The sequence below is a fragment of the Schistocerca gregaria genome, chromosome 1 (genome assembly GCF_023897955.1).
Source record: "Schistocerca gregaria isolate iqSchGreg1 chromosome 1, iqSchGreg1.2, whole genome shotgun sequence".
NCBI lineage: Eukaryota > Metazoa > Arthropoda > Insecta > Orthoptera > Acrididae > Schistocerca > Schistocerca gregaria.
Genome location: NC_064920.1, coordinates 629,313,128 through 629,336,562, shown reverse-complemented (window position 1 = coordinate 629,336,562; position 23,435 = coordinate 629,313,128). Strand labels below are relative to the sequence as shown.

The 23,435-nt window shown below is 42.4% G+C and overlaps 1 protein-coding gene across 4 annotated transcripts in view; it reads left to right on the top strand.

Moving 5' to 3' along the window:
- The window catches only part of LOC126359950 (presenilin homolog), a 155,804-nt gene that overhangs the window by 95,007 nt on the left and 37,362 nt on the right, over positions 1-23,435 (top strand). The window lies entirely within an intron of this gene.

Below are 23,435 nucleotides of genomic sequence, written 5' to 3'. Positions count from 1 at the left end.
GTGCTTGATGTCCTCATTGTTGCAGGGGCAATAACAATATTCACTCATCCATGTTACACCACAGTGATGGCAGTGTAATATGCAAAGGACCTTTCCAGTTATGTCTGTGGGTGTATGAAGGAGAATAACACTGTGTTGTGCCACTAGAGAATGTTGTACATGATAATATTTTCTGATGGCTGCATCAACCATCTGCCACTTTGAAGGTATGAACACTTGAAGATTCCATGAGATTGGGTTGTGTTCTGCTTTTTGAGCAATGTAGAAGTCATACATGAGAAAATCTGGTGTCCTGTTAGAGTTGGCTGTGTCCAAGGCAAAATACCCATTTTCCTTAATACAAAATATGCTACTAGAATAGACAGAACAAGGCATCAGCTTTTACATGTTTTGTAGGGGAGGGTGGGGGAATGTTTCATATTTGTAAATTGTCAGGGTGCACACCCGTTGTTACAGATGCAGAGCTGTATAAGCTAAGCAGCCTCATGTGTGATTAAAATGTCAGGCAGTGGCATATGGTCCTTAATTAGATGGAATATCATGCTGCATAGATATTACTGAAATTTCCTTAACATGAACAATATGACAAAATAGTTCGCATGTGTATGGCTGGATGTCAGTGTCTAAAGGGTACAATTTTTTGCCAGGTGGTCATGTTGTCGTCATCAGGTTTAGTGAAAAACTGCATCTGATGATGGCAGTTTGGTCACTTTGGGAAATATTGTGCCCATTGGACACTGATATCCAGCCATTCACCCATGAACTTGTTAGTCATGCATTATGCCAAGAGAAGGTGAACAATATGGCCAACAGTTTCTCGATCTGAAAATAATCACATTGTGCTCAGAGAGGCAAGTGAGATATTGTCAAATTTTACCATTGCCTTCCAGTGGAAGATGATGGACCTAGTATCATTTTGAAATCATTCAGGGCAATCACATGTCAATTTACTAGTCAAAATGCGCAAGGCATGCAGCTCACAGTGATAACTATTTACAATCCTAAAATCAACAGTAAGGGACGTCTCTCTGGCAGATGTGGCATAGCGATGCAAATAATTTTATGGCATCTGGAGTAAACTTAACGTAATAGTTGAGCTTGCAGCTGAAATTTCTGGAATCCTGCACATTTTGTGCTGAGGTAATTTTCTTTATAGATTAATGATGTGGTTCGTTCTGGGGTGGCGCCGTCCATGAAATATTTCATGTATTTGGCTTACAGCTGACAACTGAGTAAAAACATTATTCATCTGTGAGTTTAATCAACAGTCCTTTTGTCCGCAGTGGAAATGGGTACGTACCAGTTTCACTTTGGGCACTGATTGCTGCTGGGCACTGATTGCTGCCTTACAGTCACCACAGATCCTAATTGTTGGAACAATTAGGGTCTGTGGTGACTGCTTCTTCTTGGTGGTAATGAGAGTGGAATTTATTGGGTGGAAGTTATCAGCAATATTATTATTTTGTCTGCCAGCTGATCCATTCCTAACATTGCAGTGTCACTTAAGGTGGAACAAATGGGCATTGTGCAGTAATATATCAGTTTTATATCTGCCTTCAGGAAAATATGAATCTGAAAATGGCTTTAGCAGCTCAGGTCATATGGAAGAAGAGCTAGCCATAAGCTTACTAAATCTCATAATGTGTGATCTATGATACCAAATGTACTTGGTCATGTAACAGAAATCTAAAAGATGCTTAATGTTCGGTGTATGACAGTATGACTTACAACTCCCATGTTTGCTAAAAAGTCCCAATTGTTTTCTGAAAGTAGAGGGAGCATGTGAATGCATCTAGCTTCAAGCTGAATAACAATCACTTTCATTGGTTTGATGTTACACAAGTGAAACAGTCTGCACTGTTCTCTAGGCAGATGGATTCCAAATGCCCCCATTTGTCACAAAGTGTACAAGTAGTCTGGAAGCTGTGCACTGAATAGCAATTTTGGCATAATTTAATACCATTTTTGAATATAAACACAATGTAAACATCTGAAGAGTGACTTGGACTCTGCTGAGCCATGTGCTTGAAGAAACCTGTCATTGCTTTGTTTTTTTTCCTCCTGCCTGGATCCATTGTATTTCAACATCAACCTACAGAATGGTTTTGAATGTGTTTGCTGTAGTCAACACTTCTTTCAGCGGTGGTTTCAAAGTTTGATGCTTTCATATAGGCAACTTCATGTGGAACATGCTGAATCAATATGTGTCGTATCAAGGTATTTACATATGAAGTACCACTGTCTGCTTTTTTACATTTGAGCTGGTACCATTTGATGAGACTATGCATTTCAGTGACATGCTGTTTATGTTACCACTTTGGCAGTTATGTGGTCTGAGAAGGAAAACTAAATGAGGCAATACAGTATTAAATTATTAAATTTCTTCAAAAAATACTGAACAATGTTTTGCTAATATGCAGGCTGCAGCCACAGTGGGCCTGACACTGGAGCATTCCACTGGCAGTGGCTGAGTATGGCCAATCTTTTCACATCAGTATGCCATTACATGTTCAGTCTCAGTGCACCCAATCTCAATGCCCTACTTACAGGCTTCAGATAATGGTCAGTGGAATTCATCTCAGTTTGTTTTCTTCTGTGGAACTGGACAACATTCGCACACACACAATGTGGAGCATGAGAAATTTTTAAGTTTAATACAAGAAAGGAGGAGTTAGTAGCATCGTGAAGGCAAGATATATAGCAACACTGATATATCTCAGAATCTATCGTCTAAAATTGCTACTCTATTGGAAACTAAAGGTTTTGAACAACTTAAGAGTTTTATAGTAAGTAAGTATACTGCATTATACATGTTGTGTGGCTGTCTAGTCATTCCTATCTCATGTTTGTACTTAAAATGCAGCATCTCATGCAGACAAAATCGTTATTGGAAACTCTAAACCTTGGTTATAATCTCAAAAATTATCTGTGCAAGTGAGAAAGGTGGTTTATGTTAATTTTTATGCTTAAAGTTACTGTAGTGGATCTTTTTTGGATTGCAGTAGCTGGACAGAGGCTGTCTACAGATTATCTTTACAGCTTACCAACATATTTATGCAAGTAGGATAGTGATTCTTTAATGTGAGATCATTTCCAAAAGTGGTGTATGTGTTCCTCCTTTTCAGTGCTTTAAGTGTTCCGAGTATCTTATTCCAAAATTTGTATTCATCTTTCACTCACATGCTAAATGATAGTCATTGAAGATTAATGTTTTTCTGTTTCGATGAATTTATTTGAAGTTGTCCAGAATGTTTGTATCTAGCTTTTCAGTGACACTACAAATCATTTCAAGTATTTAAAAGAACAGTTCTCTCACCATCTCACATATTCATAAAAGTTGTCTGGCTATTCCAATAACTGAGTTAAAAGTGTACAGTACTCAACATGTTAGAATAGGTTCTATCTAGTCTCCTCAGTGAAATAGTCTAACCTCCATGATCCCACCAAAAACTGCCAGAGGAGCATACTGTGACAAAGATGTTGGCCAAAGTTGTCGAACAACCTCTAGTGAAATTTCTGGTCGTGCCTTCGGCAGAGACAAGTAACACTGCTAATGCTAGTCTCATGCCTTGTGTGCTGCTAAAAGTTGGATCATAATGCTGCTGCTTGCACTGTAGGATCTGATGCATGCTGGCAGCTTATACACAGTTAAATTCATGTTGTCTAACTGAGCCCTGTAACACCTGAACTCCTAACAAAACTTGTCACTAATTTACTTTTTTTGTCATTCCTGTTTATATGAGAATAATGTGTGACTAAATTAATCTATTTATTGTTTCACTATTCATTGGGCATGTAAATAACACTGAAAAGGTTTCTGCTAAGCAAATGGCTTTATATACGGGATGTGTTAAAAAAGTAAGGTGACTTTATATTTTTATGAAAAAATATTTATTTATTCATCAATATTCATGTTGTCCCCTTCATAGTAATCCCCCTCAGATACAATACACTTGTGCCAACACTTCTTCCAATCCTTGAAGTACTTCTTGTAAGCACTTTTTGGTGCAGCCTTGAGTCCTTCCAGCGATGCAGTTTTTATTTCCTCAGTCATTGAAAATCTTCGTCCTTTCATAGGTCTCTTCACTTTTGGGAACAGGAAAACATCGCAGGGGGGCAAATCCAGTGAATATGGTGGCTGAGGCATGATTGTTGTGTTGTTTTCAGCCAAAAAATCTCTCACAGGCAACGACGAATGAGCAGGTGCATTGTCATGATACAAAAGCCATGAATTGTTTTTGCACAATTCCAGATGTTTTTTGTGTATTGCTTCTCACAAATGCTGCATAATCTCAAGGTGAGACTCCTTATTGAGCGTATGACCATGAGGCAAAAATTCATGATGCACTATGTCACAGTAATTGAAAAAAATTGTGAGCAACTTGACTTGCTTTTTTCGGTCTTGGCTCTCCAGGATGCTTCCATTGGGACTATCGGGCTGTGGTTTCGACGTCAGAACTGTAAACCCATGTTTCATTGTCAATTACGATGACCCTTTTGAGTAAATCAGGATCATCGTTGACGTCATTCAAGAGCTCCTGAGTTATGCACTCGCGATGGTTCTTCTGATCAAAATTGAGAAGTTTTGGAACAAACTTAGGTGACACATATCTCGTGCCCAAAACATCAGAAAAAATTGCATGACATGAGCCAAACGATATGCCAATGTCCTCAGCAACTTTCCTTACGGTAATTCGATGATTTTCCAAAACAATTTTCTTCACAGCTTCAACGTTATCATCTGTTGTTGGTGTGCTGGGGCGTCCAAAGCGAGATTCATCATTGGCATCTTATCGGCCATCTTGGAAGAGCTTGTACCACCTGTAAACATTTATTTTACTTAGAGCAGACTCACCATATGCCAATGTCAACATTTCCAATTTTCATACAAAATGTGATGCAAATTCTTTGCTCCATTTTTTTATAATAATCAAAATTTACCGAGCACATTAAAATGCGTCTAACCTTTCTATCTGTCAAAAAACAAACAAAGTATGCTGTACACTTGAAACTGTGAACATATGTTCAGGACATGTGTACCAACATAAGAAAAAAAAGATGATTAATCGAATGTACATTGCCCCTCGTAATTTGAAAAGTCACCTTACTTTTTGAACAACCCTCATAGATGTGGTGTGGCCTGACAAACTTGGTAACTGGTGCATTCTCGAGCAGTGAGGCCTGGTGGTAGATATGTAATGTTGTGGTTCCCAAAATTAAGTGACCTTAGTGCTGTGACAAAAGACATAGGATATTGTGATGTTTAAAGCTTTCCCGGCGTACTGATTGTTCCATAAAAACACGGGAGAAGTGCCGGATATCAGTAACTTCCTGCCACGATATTTTGGTGCAGAGTCTTCTGGCCATCTTCAGGTGAGTGCCCTGTAGTAGTACCGTCGAGTACGCACTGAGCTCCGCTATATATAGCCTTCTGAGGTGACACTGTGCATGCGCTGCTCAGCGTGCGCATTCATAACGGCTCCGTGCACTGCACCTCACGCCCTCCACTGTGAAAGCCTTGCGTATCAGTGTCAGGTCGATGTTCATCGACTACGAAGTTTCTCTATAACAGGATTCCAAGCAGAGTTCAGCTGATAACCGCTATCTCGATTGATGAGAGTCTCGTTGTCAGACAATCTTATTTCCACAGATTCATTGATAATCGAGCTCCAAAAGTTTGATGTATGGGCCAAAATTTTTGTGTCTTCGTAATGCCGTTGGTGTTCCACAGTGCGTTCCTGCACAGTTCGTGTTATTTGCCCTATATATGATTTGCCGCATTTACACGGAATTTTGTAAACACCTGGTTTACGTGGCCCAGATCGTCTTTAACAGATCCCACCAGTGATGAAATTTTGGAAGGAGGATGAAAGATGACTCTCACTTGATACTTTCTCAATATTCTGCCTATCTGTGAAGAAATATTCCCAATAAATGGTAGATAAACAGTCGACCTGAAAGCCTCTTCCTCTTCCTTTTTCCGTCGTTTGTAGGTCTTCATCACTCTGTTCACTTGCTTAGGTGAAAAGCCATTCTTCAAAAATACTTTTTGCAGGTGTTCCAGTTCCACTTGAAGACGGTCAGCGTCAGAGATAGTATGGGCACGGTGGACCAAGGTTTTGAGAATGCCCATTGTTTGTGCTGGATGGTGGCAACTTGTAGCTTGTAGATACAGGTCTGTATGAGTGGGCTTTCTGTACACCGAGTGACCAAGTGTGCCGTCACTCTTCCGTCGCACCAAGATGTCTAAAAATGGCAGACAACCATCTCTCTCTATCTCCATGGTAAACTTTGTTTTCATGTATGGAGTTCATGTGACGTAAAAATTCTTGGAGACAGTGCAGACCATGAGGCCACACTAAAAAAGTGTCATCAACGTACCGCCAAAATACTGTCGGTTTAAAAGTGGCAGAGTCGAGTGCTCTCTCCTCAAAATCCTCCATAAAAAGATTGGCTACCAGGGAAGACAAAGGACTCCCCATGGTGACACCATCAGATTGTTTGTAAAATTCGTTGTTAAATATAAAATATGTAGAGGAGAGACTGTGCTCAAACAACCCTGTAATGTCTGCACCAAACATATTGCCAATGAGGTGTAGTGAGTGCACCAGAGGCACCTTTGTGAACAGTGAAACCACATCAAAACTGACCAATAAATCACTACTTTGCAGTTGTAGTGACTGAAGTCAACTGATAAAATCACCAGAATTCTTTATGTGATGTGCACACTTTCCTATCATTGGTTTGAGCTAAGATGCCAAGAATTTTGCTAGGTCGTAGGTGGCTACTCCAATGTTACTCACAATTGGACATAATGGCACATTTTCCTTGTGGATCTTGGGCAGTCCATATAGCCTAGGTGGAACTGAACTGTTTGGTTTCAGTCTCTCGATGACCTCCTTCGGTAGAGAACTATTTGATAAAAGTTCTGCTGTTTTTCGCACTACTCGGCTCATGGGATCCTTATCGATTTTGCGATACGTTGAATCACATAATAAAACATTGATCTTATTAATATATTCATCCCTTGGCATGAGGACAGTAGCATTTCCTTTGGCAGATTTTAAGACTACTGTATCTACATCTGCTCGTAAGTTACGGAGGGCTATCCTCTCTATGGGGGAGATGTTATTCTTCATTGGTGCACCCCTGGTCAATACACGGCAAGACTCTCTATGAACTTCCTCCTCTTCATTTGTATCAAGACGGCGTACAGCTTCTTCGATGGCACTGATGAAATCCACTAGTGGCAGTGCAACAGGTGTAGGAGCAAAATTCAGCCCTTTTGCTAGCACAGACTCTACGATCTGTTGTTAATTTGACAGAGAAAACTTCGGATGACGCCAGAAGACTCTGCGCCGAAATATCATGGCAGGAAGTTACTGATATCCGGCAGTTCTCCCGTGTTTTTATGGAACATAGAATATTGTTGACAATCCTAGTGGACCAGGTTTGAGCACTATATGATGATGCGGCACAAGAACCAAGTTTACAGGAATTTTAGTGACTGCTGCAATCAGGAAGATGCCCGGTTAGATGCCATGGAAAGTGGCGCATAGTGATGGTTTTGCTCATGGCCTCATGGATGAAGTAAGTGGGAGATGTCTAGCTCTCATATAGTACAGAAAATATCATGCGATGTTTGTGGTGAACGGCACTGTCTTTCAGCTGCGAAGTGTTAACTCAGAAAGCTTGTTATTTAGTGAACTGCCATGTTATTTTTCATGTTGGGTGACTGACTGATAATTTTGGACTCTGTGATGGCACTGTTCCTTGCAGTCAGATGTGGCATTACCCTCTGTCTGGTAACACACCATTTGGAACTAAGAATTGATGGTAGCTTTTGAAACAGATGTGGTGCCATATGCTGTGGAAAATGCCAGAGAATTACACTGTCCAGTCACATTGACATGATCACCTGTCAAATGCCTGTGAGATGTGCAGGCAGATTGTCAGTGAGGTTCTGGAAGATACCGACTGGGATGTGGAACCATGCCAACTCCAGTGCCGTAGCCAGTTGTGCTAGATTTCTCACTTGAAGTCCACGGCATGAACAACTTGATCAAGATAGTCCCACAAATTTTCAATATGGCTTAAATCAGTGAAGTTTGCTGCCCAGGAAAGTACAGTAAACTCTTCCTGGGGCTCTCTGAACCATGCATGTACACAAAAGCTGTGCGATACGTAGCACTGTCCTGCTAGTAGAGGCCATTGTACCAAGGAAAAACAGACTGTGTAGAGGGGTGGACATGGTATGCAAGGATAGATGCATACTTTTGTTAATCTATTGTCTCTTTCAGAATAACGAGATTACCAGGGATGCCATGAAAACACTCCTCGGACTATAATGCTTCCAACATTCCTCAGACCATAATACTTCCTTCTCTGCCCCGGACCATTCTGACAGTTGTTGTGGGTTGTTTACTTTCAGTCTGATGGAGCGTAAAACTTGATTCATCGGTCATATGCCACCATTCAGTAAACGTCCAGTGGCAGTATTTGTGTTCAAATTCCAGCCTTCATTGCTGATGAACAGCTGTCAGTTTGAGTGTATGAACCAGGTAACTGCTGCGAAACCCCATACTGAAGTATCCAGGACTTGGAACACTTCACTAGACACACACTGGCATTTAGTTCATCCTCTGTGTTTAAGAACACAATTAATTAAACCATATGGTCTTTGTAGACCATCATAAACAAGTAACAAACTTTGTAATAAGTTCCTAACAGGAAAATAAGTTCACAGCTAAATGTAAGTACTTGGAGTACAAGTCATAGTTGAGAAAACAAAACAATGAAATCTTCTACAGTCAGAATTCATCCTCCACTACGTTGACTACTCTACTTGAGCAAAAACATTGGAACAAACTAATACATAACTTACGAGCTGTATGACTTCACAATTTCTATTGTCTTGCCAAGTGAATCTGATAGAATACCGAAAGGCCCGTGAGCACGTTGCCGAGCTCCCTTGGTGGCAAAGGCAGAGTGCGGTTGAGGCAGTGCTGAATCCAGAGTAGACTTCTTCTCTTGTCTGGCTATGTTGTAACTGCTGTGATCAGCATGGGCACCATCCTAAATACTAGCAGGGTAAAGATACACGGCCACCTGATTGCCTGTATGTGACATTGGCGGGTGCAGCAACGGGTTCGTGAGGGGAGCGACCTATCTTGCCGATCTACACCCCCTTGTTGGCTCCTGACCTCTTTTGTGACATGCCATTTCTCTCAAAGTGACAGAGGTAAGGTTACTCGTGTCCTGCTGGCTCAGTCTGGGAGGTGAATAAGGGTGGAGTGGGATCGACTTCCATTGGGTTGTCAGGCTGTGTCATCAGACAGCTCCTGTCCCATTGGAGAGACGCACCGATGTTGGCACTCCGAGGAAGGCCATCGTCGTGCTGGGTGTCTGGAACAGAAAATTGAGGTACATTTTCTGTCAGTGGAATAAAGCTATGCTGTTGTCAGACCTGATTGATGTGTTTGTGACCACAGGAGTCATCTTGTACAATAACTTCGAGCATTGCACAGGCAAGGATGCGGAGCACTGTAGCAGGGAGCCAGTGGTATTGACCTCATACACAGTTTGTTGCCCACACTGGGTCCTGCAAGGAGAAGTGGTGCTGTCTGGAATGGGGTGGGTGGCCCTGCTGTTCCTTGGGGTGAAGTATGCAAAGAGAGGAGCGATTTGGTTGACTGTGTAAGCATCCCACTGGAGAGATCCCCTCCTGCGTATTGATCCGGTATGATGCCAAAAAGCAAATGAATGCGTCATCCAAGGAGTGATGATGACACAGTTTTGCCATTTGGGTCTTGCTGTGTGGACAAACTGGTCAGTGATGCCACTGGATGCCAGATGGACCGGTGTCATATGAATGAGAGAGATTCCATTCATGGCATAAAAGGAAGAGGTGAACTGAGGTCCATTTCAGGGAGACGTTCCAAGGCAAAAATATGTGTGAGGGCTTTGATCGTCTTTCTTGCAGAGGTAGATGTCATCTTAATTGCAAATGGAAACACCACACCAGCATCAGTAATGATAAGCTAGGATGCTCCAAGGAATAGACCCACAAAATCGAGATTGATGCGGGACAAAGGTGGTGTTGTAGTGGGCAAGGGGAGTATCATCGAGCTGGGTCAGCTTGCTTGCTTTGACACTTGGAGCAGGCAGCGACCATGTTGGTTATTGCAGTGTCCACGTCCCTCTAGTAGACGTGTCACTGTGCCAGCCACTTGGTGGGGACCGCCCCCATGGCACTCTTGGAAAAGGTCGAGGGCACGCGGAATAACCCTCCATGTCTGGCCATTTTGACCCTGCATGAGTAGTGAAGCCTTGCAGTGTAAACAGTTCCTGCTGGTGCCCTCAGAATGACTGCAGGTCAGGATGTGCCAACATGTTATAGTTGGAAGCCCAGCCCTGGTGGATATAGTGTAGAACTTCTCAGAGTATGGGGTCACTGGTTGTGTGCTGTCCGACGAGGTTTACATCAGGTGGAAGCTGGGCAACCATCTCCTTTGCCACTGCATCCATGCAGAAACAAATATCTGGATCTGCACCAAAGGCCAGGTCTTGTCCAATGGGCAGCCTGGAAAGTAAGTCAGCATTGGCATGGCGTGCTGTGGAGCAGAACTTGATCTCTTATGTGTAGCTCGATAGAAAGAGGCCCAGTGTTGTAAGCATCATGCCATCATCGTGGGGACGGTGGCAGTGGACTGGAGCAGTGGAAGCAGCAGCTTATGGTCAGTGAGAAGGATGAACTGTCGACTGTAGAGGGTGTTGTGAAACTTCTTAATTCCAAAGACGATCACTAGAATCTACTTTTCAATCTGACTGTTGCGGCACTGTGCAGCATTCAAGCTCTTCAAAACAAAAGCAACTGGCCCATTCTCTCCCATCCATCACTTGTGAGAGAGTTGCAGGAGTGTGAGCCATAGGGCACAAAATGCTCTGTCACATTGTGGCAACCAGTTTCATGGAACATTTTTGCAGAGCAGCTGGTGCAAAGGTTTGGCTAGTGCTGTGGCATTTGGAATAAATCTCTTGTAAGAGTTGTCCACGCACTGACTTTAGTTGAGGTTTATCTTTGGACAGAGGCAGCCTTTGTCTCTGCATACTTAGGGGTAGGATGACCCAGTAGCAGGAAGCACATGTCCTAAGTATTCCATTTGTTGAATGAAGAGGGTACATTTGTCATTGTTACAGTGCAGCTGAACTTTATTGAAAAGGGGAAAAAAGAGCATCAAAGTTGCGTGCGATGTTCTCAATAAATATGCCAGTGACCAAGATATCATCCAGATAATTAGCTGTACCAGGGATGTCATGGATTAACTGTTCAAGATATCTTTGAAAAAATGGCAGGCAATCTCAAAATGACAAATGGCAGCCAATGTTATTGAAACAACCCAAAAGGCATGTTGATGATAAGCACTTCCTGAGAAGCTGCATCTGGTGGCAGCTGTAGTAGGCCTCCTGTAGCTCAGTCTTGGCAAGCACTTTATCATCATCAAGTTTAGTTAGGATGTCATCCAATTTGGGGATTGGGTATGAATCTATCACTGCTCAGGAATTAACTGTGGCACTAAAATCATGAAAGACCGTTTGGTTTTTCCACAATTATTGAGAGAGTAGCCGATCTGCTGTTGGAAACTGGCGTTAAAATTCGCTCATCTTGAAGCCATTGCAGTTCCTTGTGGAACCTGTCTTATAGAGCAAACAGTATGGAACTGGCCATTAGAACTTCAGAACCACCGACGGCAAAAAGGTGATGTGTGCTTCTAAATTGTTTACTCAAGAGGAAGTCTTGAGAATGCCAATAGATATTTGTCAAAAAGCTCTTCCGTGTAAGGGCCACCATCCACAGCATTAATGGTGGGTATAGGGTTGCAGGTCTGTAAGACCAAGGCACGAAAGAGGTCCAAGCCCAGGAGGTTGCAAGCGCCAGGGTGGGCTACGACCAATATACAAGCCATGAGTGTCTTGGATTCGTACTGGATCTGGGCTGAAAACATTCCCATAACAGAGACAAGGTCATTACTGAAACTACGGAAGGGGTATCAAAAATTTTACAGGGAGGGGGGGGGGGGGGGGAGATACTCCCAGCTTCTGATATGTAGCCCAGTCAATAATTGTGGTAGAGGAGGTGTCTATCTGCAGGTCCACTTGTACTCTCTCAATTAGGGCAGAAATAGACATCAGCTTCTTGAAGGGTGTAATAATGAGCTGTACCAAAGAGATGTCAATGGGGTTAGCAGCATCTTCTGTCCACCCCAAGTCGAGTGTCTCAACCTGCATCCAGTGCCCCTGCATCGCCTTGGAGGACTGCCAGACTTCCACTTTGTGGCCCGAATTACCACAAGCGGCTCATTTTTTGCCCATCAGTAGTGACATTGCTGGTACTTGTGACTGACGACCAATGTTCTACCTTATGATCAAATTCCCGGGAAGGTGGTGAAAGTAGCTAGCTGTTGCAGATGGAGACGTCCAGTTGTGCTGTGCTAAGAGACACATGTGCATGTAGTTCACCCTTTATATATAAGAACACAATTAATTCAACACAAAAGGGTCTTCGTTGACCATCACAAACAAGTAACAAACTTTGTAACTTGTTCCTAACAGGAAAATAGGTTCATGATTAAATGCAAGTACTTTGAATGTGAATCATGGTTGAGGAAACAATGCAATGAAAGCTTTTACAATGAGTGTTTCATTCTGCACTGGTTTGATTATCAGTTGTTTAAGTCTTCATTCTCCTTGAGTCAAACACATTGGAACAGACTAACACATAACTTACAATCTGTATGAGTTAACAGTTTCTACAATCTTGCCATATGAGTCTGACTATACAAACAGGTCTGTGAGCATGTTGCTGGGGTGCCTTGGCAGTGAAGGGGGTGTGCAATCGAGGCAGCGCTGGATCCGGGTAGGCTTCTTCTCTTGTCTGGCTGTGTCGTAGCTGCCACAATCTGCATAGGCACGGTCCAAAATGCCTGCGCAGCAGAGCCACACGTCCACCTGATGGGCTGTATGTGACACTGGCAGGTGCAGCAAAAAGTTTGTGGCAGGAGCGACCTATCTTGCTGATTTACACTCCCCCTGTGCTTTGGTCCAGTGTTCACAAAGGACCTCTTCAGGTTGCATTGCAAATGGCGGAGCTGAAATGTTGTGTAGTCGCAGGTGCTGAGCTGGCAGTCAACCCGACAGTGATGCGTTGCAGTGTGGCATCGGCACCTAATGGCTTTTGCAACATGCCACATACAATCCCATGTTTGCTGAACGGTCATTGAGGAGACACTGTTGGTTGCCCCTAGGTTCATCTTGGCTGTCATTTACTCAACAGTTGCATGTTTATTTGCCCGTACATGTCTCCAAAGCTGTTGTTCACTGCTGTCATCTATGGACCATGATGCACTACAGTTGTCTCTGCACCAGTTTTGGATAGCACTATTTTTCCATACACTGTGTACTTCAACCATGATGCAGTTCTGTATCTACAGCAATGAAAGAATTAAACTGGTTAAGGACTTAATTTACATAATCCATTTCATCTTATGGGGACTGTGGTGTCACCACCAGACACCACACTTGCCATTTCAGAAATGCCAAAGATCATGCCTAGATAAATCTTTCTGTTTCCACAATACAACAACTTTTGTACAGTTTCCCGTGTTCCCATGACACACTTTGTATACCGCCCATTGCTAAGTGTGCGTCATTTATGACGGTGGCCATGTTTAGGTTCGTTCTGCGCATCTGACGTCATAAAACACAGTCAGCCAATGAACAGGGAACGACGTTGCCAGAGCTCCAGTGCATTGCATAGCACAGATGAGTGTCTTCAGTTTTAGAAACGTTCAGTAATAAATAAAGTAATTGAACAAAAGCAATGTCTTGATAGCAGACTTTCTTTTATAGAAAGTTTGGAAAAAGCATTCTTTATACCAATTGCTTCATATTCTATTAATTAATTAAATCAAACAAGCAATAAGCCCCCTAATTCAGGAGATAGCAAGGAAAGCTGTTTGTATCATTCTCACTAACCGCTTTTTCGCAATAAAGAACAGCGGCAATTGTTTCTTTCCTATTGTACTTCGACGAAACGTGAGTAATTCATAATCATACCAACAGTGTTTGTCGGTATTTTGCTTGATATTTTACAGACCTCCGGGAGATACATCAAATGACGAGTTACGTTAGCGTAATGGGTAAAGTGTATGGCTGCTAAGCAAAAAGTTGCGAGTTCAAACCTTGTTCAGTGCTTAAAATTTTCTTTATTTAAAAACAATATCGAAGTGTCTTATTTCATGAATTTTATTCGTTTGAATGTAATTTTTTGAAATTTCTAGTAGCAACTAAAATAGACCATATGTAAAGTATACGTTATAGACTTTTACCTCTGCAAACTCTCCAAAATTTCGCGAAATGGTTTTCTACATCTAATGCTGCACAATGACAATTTTGTTTCGATGTTCAATGCAGCTACACTCCTGGAAATTGAAATAAGAACACCGTGAATTAATTGTCCCAGGAAGGGGAAACTTTATTGACACATTCCTGGGGTCAGATACATCACATGATCACACTGACAGAACCATAGGCACATAGACACAGGCAACAGAGCATGCACAATGTCGGCACTAGTACAGTGTATATCCACCTTTCGCAGCAATGCAGGCTGCTATTCTCCTATGGAGACGATCATAGAGATGCTGGATGTAGTCCTGTGGAACGGCTTGCCATGCCATTTCCACCTGGCGCCTCAGTTGTACCAGCGTTCGTGCTGGACATGCAGACCGCGTGAGACGACGCTTCATCCAGTCCCAAACATGCTCAATGGGGGACAGATCCTCAGATCTTGCTGGCCAGGGTAGTTGACTTACAACTTCTAGAGCACGTTGGGTGGCACGGGATACATGCGAACGTGCATTGTCCTGTTGGAACAGCAAGTTCCTTGCCGGTCTAGGAATGGTAGAACGATGGGTTCGATGATGGTTTGGATGTACCGTGCACTATTCAGTGTCCCCTCGATGATCACCAGAGGTGTACGGCCAGTGTAGGAGATCGCTCCCCACACCGTGATGCCGGGTGTTGGCCCTGTGTGCCTCGGTCGTATGCAGTCCTGATTGTGGCGCTCACCTGCACGGCGCCAAACACGCATACGACCATCATTGGCACCAAGGCAGAAGCGACTCTCATCACTGAAGACGACACGTCTCCATTCGTCCCTCCATTCACGCCTGTCGCGACACTACTGGAGGCGGGCTGCACGATGTTGGGGCGTGAGTGGAAGACGGCCTAACGGTGTGCGGGACCGTAGCCCAGCTTCATGGAGACGGTTGCGAATGGTCCTCGCCGATACCCCAGGAGCAACAGTGTCCCTAATTTGCTGGGAAGTGGCGGTGCGGTCCCCTACGGCACTGCGTAGGATCCTACGGTCTTGGCGTGCATCCGTGCGTCGCTGCGGTCCGGTCCCAGGTCGACGGGCACGTGCACCTTCCGCCGACCACTGGCGACAACATCAATGTACTGTGGAGACCTCACGCCCCACGTGTTGAGCAATTCGGCGGTACGGCCACCCGGCCTCGCGCATGCCCACTATACGCCCTCGCTCAAAGTCCGTCAACTGCACATACGATTCACGTCCACGCTGTCGCGGCATGCTACCAGTGTTAAAGACTGCGATGGAGCTCCGTATGCCACGGCAAACTGGCTGACACTGACGGCGGCGGTGCACAAACGCTGCGCAGCTAGCGCCATTCGACGGCCAACACCGCGGTTCCTGGTGTGTCCGCTGTGGCGTGCGTGTGATCATTGCTTGTACAGCCCTCTCGCAGTGTCCGGAGCAAGTATGGTGGGTCTGACACACCGGTGTCAATGTGTTCTTTTTTCCATTTCCACTAGTGTATTTATGGGGGGAAGGTATCAGTCAAGATGATGTGTAAAAATCAAATTTCTGGGCCAAATAGTTTTTCTGAAATCGAATGATAAAGTGTGTCAAAGCAGTCAAAACACCATGTGTCTGCACAGGTGAGCAGTGCAATGATGACAAAATCTCTCACATCACGGAATTCGGGGAGCACATCTCTGTAGCAGCGAAAGGGTTAATGCAGCCGTGGTGGCTTTACTTCACAAACTGCGTGCTCCCCCCTAAACGTAAGTTTGCGAACTTTACTATGGCGTTGCTTTCCTTGGCGCGTACAACTGGCAACGCAGCAGTCTCCCGCGTCTGGGCGGGCATGTGCAAACTGCCAAGATAAAAGAATTGAACTATAGTGCTGCCACCAACCATCTGTTAGTAGTTATTGCACATCGATATCCAACATTGGCGGTTGCCACATTAATGTGACTGGACTGTGTAGTTTCAGACAGCTGTTTATTGATGTTAATATGTATGTTTACTCATTCTGTATCTCTGAAGCTTCTCATTTATGGAGGAATCTCAAGAAGACGATAAGTAGTCAAAATAATAATGAGTACAAGAAAATGAGTGTGAAGCTAAATCCTTTAAAATCTTATATTGTCCCTGTTGTGATTGCAGGAGAGCCAACATAGGGTTACTAAAGGAGGCCGAAATGCACGCGTTTTAGCTCACGCAGGCTGGCGTTTGGTCTGGAACATGACGAGGGAATTAGAATTGAGAAAAACGGACGTAGCTGGTGGTATACTTAACTTTAATCCATTAATCATGAACATCGCCCTTGATGGTACATGATTTACAATATCAATAGAAACTGACCATGGCGCCTTGCTAGGTCGTAGCAAATAACGTAGCTGAAGGCTATGCTACCTATCTTCTCGGCAAATGAGAGCATAGAAGTCAGTGAACCACCGCTAGCAAAGTCGGCTGTACAACTGGGGCGAGTGCCTGGAAGTCTCTCTAGACCTGCCGTGTGGTGGCGCTCGGTCTGCAATCACTGATAGTGGCGACACGCGGGTCCGACGTATACTACCGGACCGCGGCCGATTTAAAGGCTACCACCTAGCAAGTCTGGTGTCTGGCGGTGACACCACAGTCCCCATAAGATGAAATGGCTTATGTAAATCAAGTCCTTAACCAGTTTAATTCTTTCATTGCTGTAGATACAGAACATAACTGCATATGTCACATTGTGAAGTAAATTGGTTTAAAAAATGAAAAGAAAATAACTGTTGTTGTGAAAGTAAAGTTCTTTATACGTGTGTAGCCAACTATGAGTAATGAATGATACGGAGATTGGCATTTTGTGCTTTCGGTTATTCAATTTATTCAAATTGGGGGAAGCAAGTGTAGTCTTCCCTACTTCACATGCTAATATAGTAAGGTGCTGTCTATGCCACTGAGTGGTTTTCATGATTCTGTAAAAAAAAGCACGCCCTCATGACATCCTCACCCAGCACTCTTGTACGACATCACATCCATTGCTTAATCATTCAAAATAATTGCTTATATACTAACTTTCATTATTATTTTTGAATGATTGGTTGTATACTAACTTTCATCGCCACCCCTCCCCCCCCCCCCCCCCTCAACCCACACCACCCCCCATGAACCATGGACCTTGCTGTTGGTGGGGAGGCTTGCGTGCCTCAATGATACAGATAGCCATACCGTAGGTGCAACCACAACAGAGGGGTATCTGTTGAGAGGCCAGTCAAACGTGTGGTTCCTGAAGAGGGGCAGCAGCCTTTTCAGTAGTAGCAGGGGCAACAGTCTGGATGATTGACTGATCTGGTCTTGTAACACTAACCAAAATGGCCTTGCTGTTCTGGTACTGCGAACTGCTGAAAGCAAGGGGAAACTACAGCCGTAATTTTTCCCGAGGACATGCAGCTTTACTGTATGATTAAATGATGATGGCGTCCTCTTGGGTAAAATATTCCCGAGGTAAAATAGTCCCCCATTCGGATCTCCAGGCGGGGAATACTCAAGAGGACGTTGTTATCAAGAGAAAGAAAACTGGCGTTCTACAGATTGGAGTGTGGAATGTCAGATCCCTTAATCGGGCAGGTCGGTTAGAAAATTTAAAAAGGGAAATGGATAGGTTAAAGTTAGATATAGTGGGAATTAGTGAAATTCGGTGGTAGGAGGAACAAGACTTTTGGTCAGGTGAATACAGCGTTATAAATACAAAATCAAATAGGGGTAATGCAGGAGTAGGTTTAATAATGAATAAAAAAATAGGAGTACGGGTAAGCTACTACAAACAGCATAGTGAACGCATTATTGTGGCCAAGATAGACATGAAGCCCACGCCTACTACAGTAGTACAAGTTTATGTGCCAACTAGCTCTGCAGATGATGAAGAAATTGATGAAATGTATGATGAGATAAAATAAATTATTCAGGTAGTGAAGGGGGACGAAAATTTAATAGTCATGGGTGACTGGAAATCGAGAGTAGGAAAAGGTAAGAAGGAAACATAGTAGGTGAATATGGTTTGGGGCTAAGAAATGAAAGAGGATGCCGCCTGGTAGAATTTTGCACAGAGCATAACTTAATCATAGCTAACACTTGGTTCAAGTATCATGAAAGAAGGTTGTATACATGGAAGAATCCTGAAGATACTAAAACATATCAGATAGATTATATAATGGTAAGACAGAGATTTAGGAACCAGGTTTTAAATTGTAAGACATTACCAGGTGCAGATGTGGACCCTGACCACAATCTATTGGTTATGAACTGTAGATTAAAACTGAAGAAACTGCAAAAAGGTAGGAATTTAAGGAGGTGGGACCTGGATAAACCGAAAGAACCAGCGGTTGTACAGAGTTCCAGGGAAACCATAAGGGAACAATTCACAGGAATAGGGGAAAGAAATATAGTAGAAGATGAATGGGTAGCTTTGAGGGATAAAATAGTGAAGGCAGCAGAGGATCAAATAGGTAAAATGACGAGGGCTAGTAGAAATCCTTGGGTAACAGAAGAAATATTGAATTTAATTGATGAAAGGAGAAAATATAAAAATGCACTAAATGAAGCAGGCAAAAAGGAATACAAACATCTCAAAAATGATATCGACAGGATTTGCAAAATGGCTAAGCTGGGATGTGTAGAGGACAAATGTAAGGACATAGAGGCTCTCACTAGGGGTAAGATAGATACTGCCTACAGGAAAATTAAAGAGGCCTTTGGAGAAAAGAGAACCACTTGTATGAATATCAAGAGCTCAGATGGAAACCCAGTTCTTAGCAAAGAAGGGAAAGCAGAAAGGTGGAAGGAGAATATAGATGGTCTATACAAGGGTGATGTACTTGAGGACAATATTATGGAAATGAAAGAGGATGTAGATGAAGATGAAATGGGAGATATGATACTGTGTGAAGAGTTTGACAGACCACTGAAAGACCTAAGTCGAAACAAGGCCCCTGGAGTAGACAACGTTCAATTGGAACTACTGTCAGCCTTGGAGAGCCAGTCCTGACAAAACTCTACCATCTGGTGAGCAAGATGTATGAAACAGGCTAAATACCCTCAGATTTCAAGAAGAATATAATAATTCCAATCCCAAATAAAGCAGGTGTTGACAGATGTGAAAATTACCGAACAATCAGTCACAGCTGCAAAATACTAACGTGAATTCTTTACAGACGAATGGAAAAACTGGTAGAAGCGGACCTCGGGGAAGATCAGTTTGACTTCCGTAGAAATGTTGGAACAAGTGAGGCAATACTAACCTTATGACTTATCTTAGAAGAAAGATTAAGAAAAGGCAAACCTACATTTCTAGCATTAGTAGACTTAGAGAAAGCTTTCGACAATGTTGATTGGAATACTCTCTTTCAAATTCTGAAGGTGGCAGGGGTAAAATACAGGGAGCGAAAGGCTATTTACAATTTGTACAGAAAGCACATGGCAGTTATAGGAGTTGAGGGGTATGAAAGGGAACCAGTGGTTGGGAAGAGAGTGGGACAGGGTTGTAACCTATCCCCGATGTTATTCAATCTGTATATTGAGCCAGCAATAAAGGAAACAAAAGAAAAGTTCGGAGTAGGTATTAAAATCCATGGAGAAGAAATAAAAATGAAGATAGTTAGAAAATCTATATTTGGAAGACACTTGCAATTTTATGTGCAGTGTACATTTATTGGGTCAGTTTTTCTGTATTTACAGGATTGAATGAATGGTTTTGGTAAAAACTAACAATGATCAAAATTTCATAGACTGTGTAAATTATCTACGTCTTGGTTTGTCACTTAAAGATCTAAAATTCTAGTATGTTGAAAATTTAGCATTTAATGGTGTGATGTGGCTTTTGCATATTGTACTTGAAATATTTTAGCCACAATCCACATTTGAGTGCACAGCCATTTGCTATTGTGTATAAAAATGTTGTTTATTTTATTTTGCAAGGTAAGGTGGTACTTTTTACTGGATTTCACTTAGGAAAAGATCCTTTATGGCATAAAATTATTATGTAACTTCAACATCTCAAATTGGAAGGCAATGATCAATTTTAATAATCAGAACAGGTATGGTTACTGGAGGCAGCTGTGGGCACTAGCTGTTGTGATCGAGGTGTTCCATAGATAGGCCACGTCCATGACTGAAATCTTTCCTTTTGGACTGCTAGAGGAGGAGTTGGGTCTGCAGGTTGATCCTCTCTACACTCTGCCCTGTATATGTTAAACTTTGTAAAATTTTTGTTATGAGAAGTGTGAGACTGATTCCTGAACAATGTTATAACAGTTAAGTGAGGTAGTTTGAATTGCTGTTAGCTGTTACTCACAATGCCATCTGTGTTCAATGTCACATGACAAATTGGATTATGTACATACAAAGAACTGATTGAGTTTGTAATGGCAGTAATGACAGAAATTTGTGGGTGGAAATTTTTCCAAGTTACTTGTTCTGTGACATTAGTGAGTCCTGAAAGACAAGCACCAGGAAGAATTTTTGTATTATATCAGTTTTAAACCAGTTATCGTATTTTTAAAGACTGGTCATTGTGAATGTGACTGAATCATTTTAAGAATATAACCCATCTAAGTTAAGGAGTGTGTTAGAATATTCGGTAGAACAATTAAAACAATCATTTTTTGACAATGTAATGCAATTGGATATATAAAAAATCTACTCTCAAAGAGGTGGCAGAACACACACATAAAAGAAGCTTATAATTAGGTAAGCTTTCAGAGCCAGTGGCTCTTTCTTTAGGCAGAAGGGTAGAGGGGGTAGGAAGAGGGGTGAAGGAAAAGGACTGGGGAGGTCTAGGAAAAGGAGTAGATTTCAGAAAAGTCAACACACAAAAAAGGCTCAAAGGTGCCTTGTCAGGCAGGATGAGGAGGAACATCTTAATGATGCATCCAGAAGTCTCCCCTGACCAATGTTTCTGGATGAATTTTCCAAAATCTACCCCTTTTCCTAGGCACCTCCAATCCTTTTCCTTCACCCCCCCCCCCCCCCCTTCTGACCCCTGACCCCCTGAACTCTTCTACCTGAAGAAAGAGCCACTGTCTCCAAAAACTTGCCTAATTATAACCTTCTTTTATGTGTGTGTTCTGCCACCAGTCGTTAAGTAGATTTTTTATCTATCTAATCACTTTATTTTGGTAAAACTACTGTGTTGGAAAGGTTGCAGTTTTTAGGCAAGGCAACTGAAAGGCGCCTACAGTGGGTTATCATAGAGGAAAATGTCTTTTTCCAGTATTTTTCATGTCTCATCTCCAACTGTATGTGCTTCTACTGTTGAATGGGAAGCATAGGTGATTCAGTAGCTGGACACTTAGTGAGCAGACTAGTTTCAGACAAAAGAACAGTTGTAAGCATCACTAAATCATAGAATTGCATAAAAACAGTTAACATTTTCTCCGATAAAACACCAAGCCACCCACAATTTTAATGCTTCCCCTCAAAGTACCTTTATCTTCCTTTGCATCAGCCTTATTACACAACATTCCCTGTGGCAGTAATATCCAGTCATTATTGTCTCTCCACTGCCATTTTATTAATGTCTCACTAAGTCAATATGCTTCCACTCTTCATTCCACCTCGCTTCCTGTTGGTAAGATGAGGATGAAATACATAACAGGAAAACAAAATCTGACATGGAAAATCCTGCAGTCAAACACTTCTTCTCTAAGAAAAAAGTGAGAAAACTTCATTTTCATTCAGTTTCTGTACCACTGCAGAGATGAATATACTGACCCAGTGATAAAGGTAATGTATAAAATTTGAATTTGCTTAAACTCAACAATATTCTGTCAACTAATGAAACCCTTTTTGGGATTTATGTTGGATTCCTAAGAAAGTTTTCTTCATGCTCAGCCATTGCTTCCTTCTGACCCCTTGAGCAGAAAACTATTCCAAGTTATGGTAAGAGAGCGCAGCTCGAAATAGTCCAGTAAAACTATCATTTTACATCAGTTACGTCTATCTATAGCAGAATTCTATAAGGGGTGTTCAAAAAGAAATGAGCTGGAGGCATAATTACAGAAAACAGTACCTGTGTGTTAGAAGTATTGACACTGGCTGTTGAGACACTTGTCCCACTGCCACAAGGCAGTGAATGGCTGTCTCATAAAATTCCCAGGGCTGCAATGTTTACCGGTTCCGCTCATACAGTTGGACGTCATCATCCGAGGTGAATTGTTTACCCTTCAGGGCAAGTTATGCTGACGTTCTTCTTTAACCAAGATGGTCTTATTCTGATTCAGTTCCTGCAGCACGTGACAACAGTGAACGCCCAACATTACTCGCCAAAGCTTGACCACTCTTCACCAAGTGATCAAATCAAAACGACCAGGCAATCTCACCTGTGGGGTCATTCTGCTCCACGAAAATGCAAAGCTTCATATGGCCAACAGAGTTGCGGCACTCCTGCAGAAATTGAAATGGGAGGTTCTCGGCCACCCTCCATACAGTCCAGACCTCTCTCCTTGTGATTACGCCATTTTTTTGTCCCTTTAAAAGGCTCTGATGGGCAAACAATTTACCTCGGATGAGGGCAACCAATTTAGCTCAGATGACAGTGTCCAGCTGTACGTGCGGAACTGGTTAACATTGCAGCCCTGGGAATTTTATGAGACAGCCATTCACTGCCTTGTGGCACAGTGGGACAAGTGTCTCAACAGCCAGGATCAATACTTCCAACATACAGGTACTGGTTTCTGTAATTATGCCTCTGGCTCATTTCTTCTTGAACTTCCCTTGTAGTTCGGTTCTCAGTTTTGTTGCTTCCCATGTACCATTTCCTATACAGACATTAACAATAAAATTAGTATAGTAATGGCTCTTAGATAGTAATAAAAACAGTAATTCTTTTCCTGTTCCATATATTACGGGAAGGGGAAAACCATCAAGTGAATTGCTGAGTCTTAATGTACATTTATATTGTTTTCTGGCTCATTACTATTTATTTATTTACTTCATGTTTATAATTATTTCTCTGTTGTGCATTACTTTCCTATTCGAACTTACTTTCTTTTACTTTTTAATCATTTTGTTTATTGACTCTCATTCT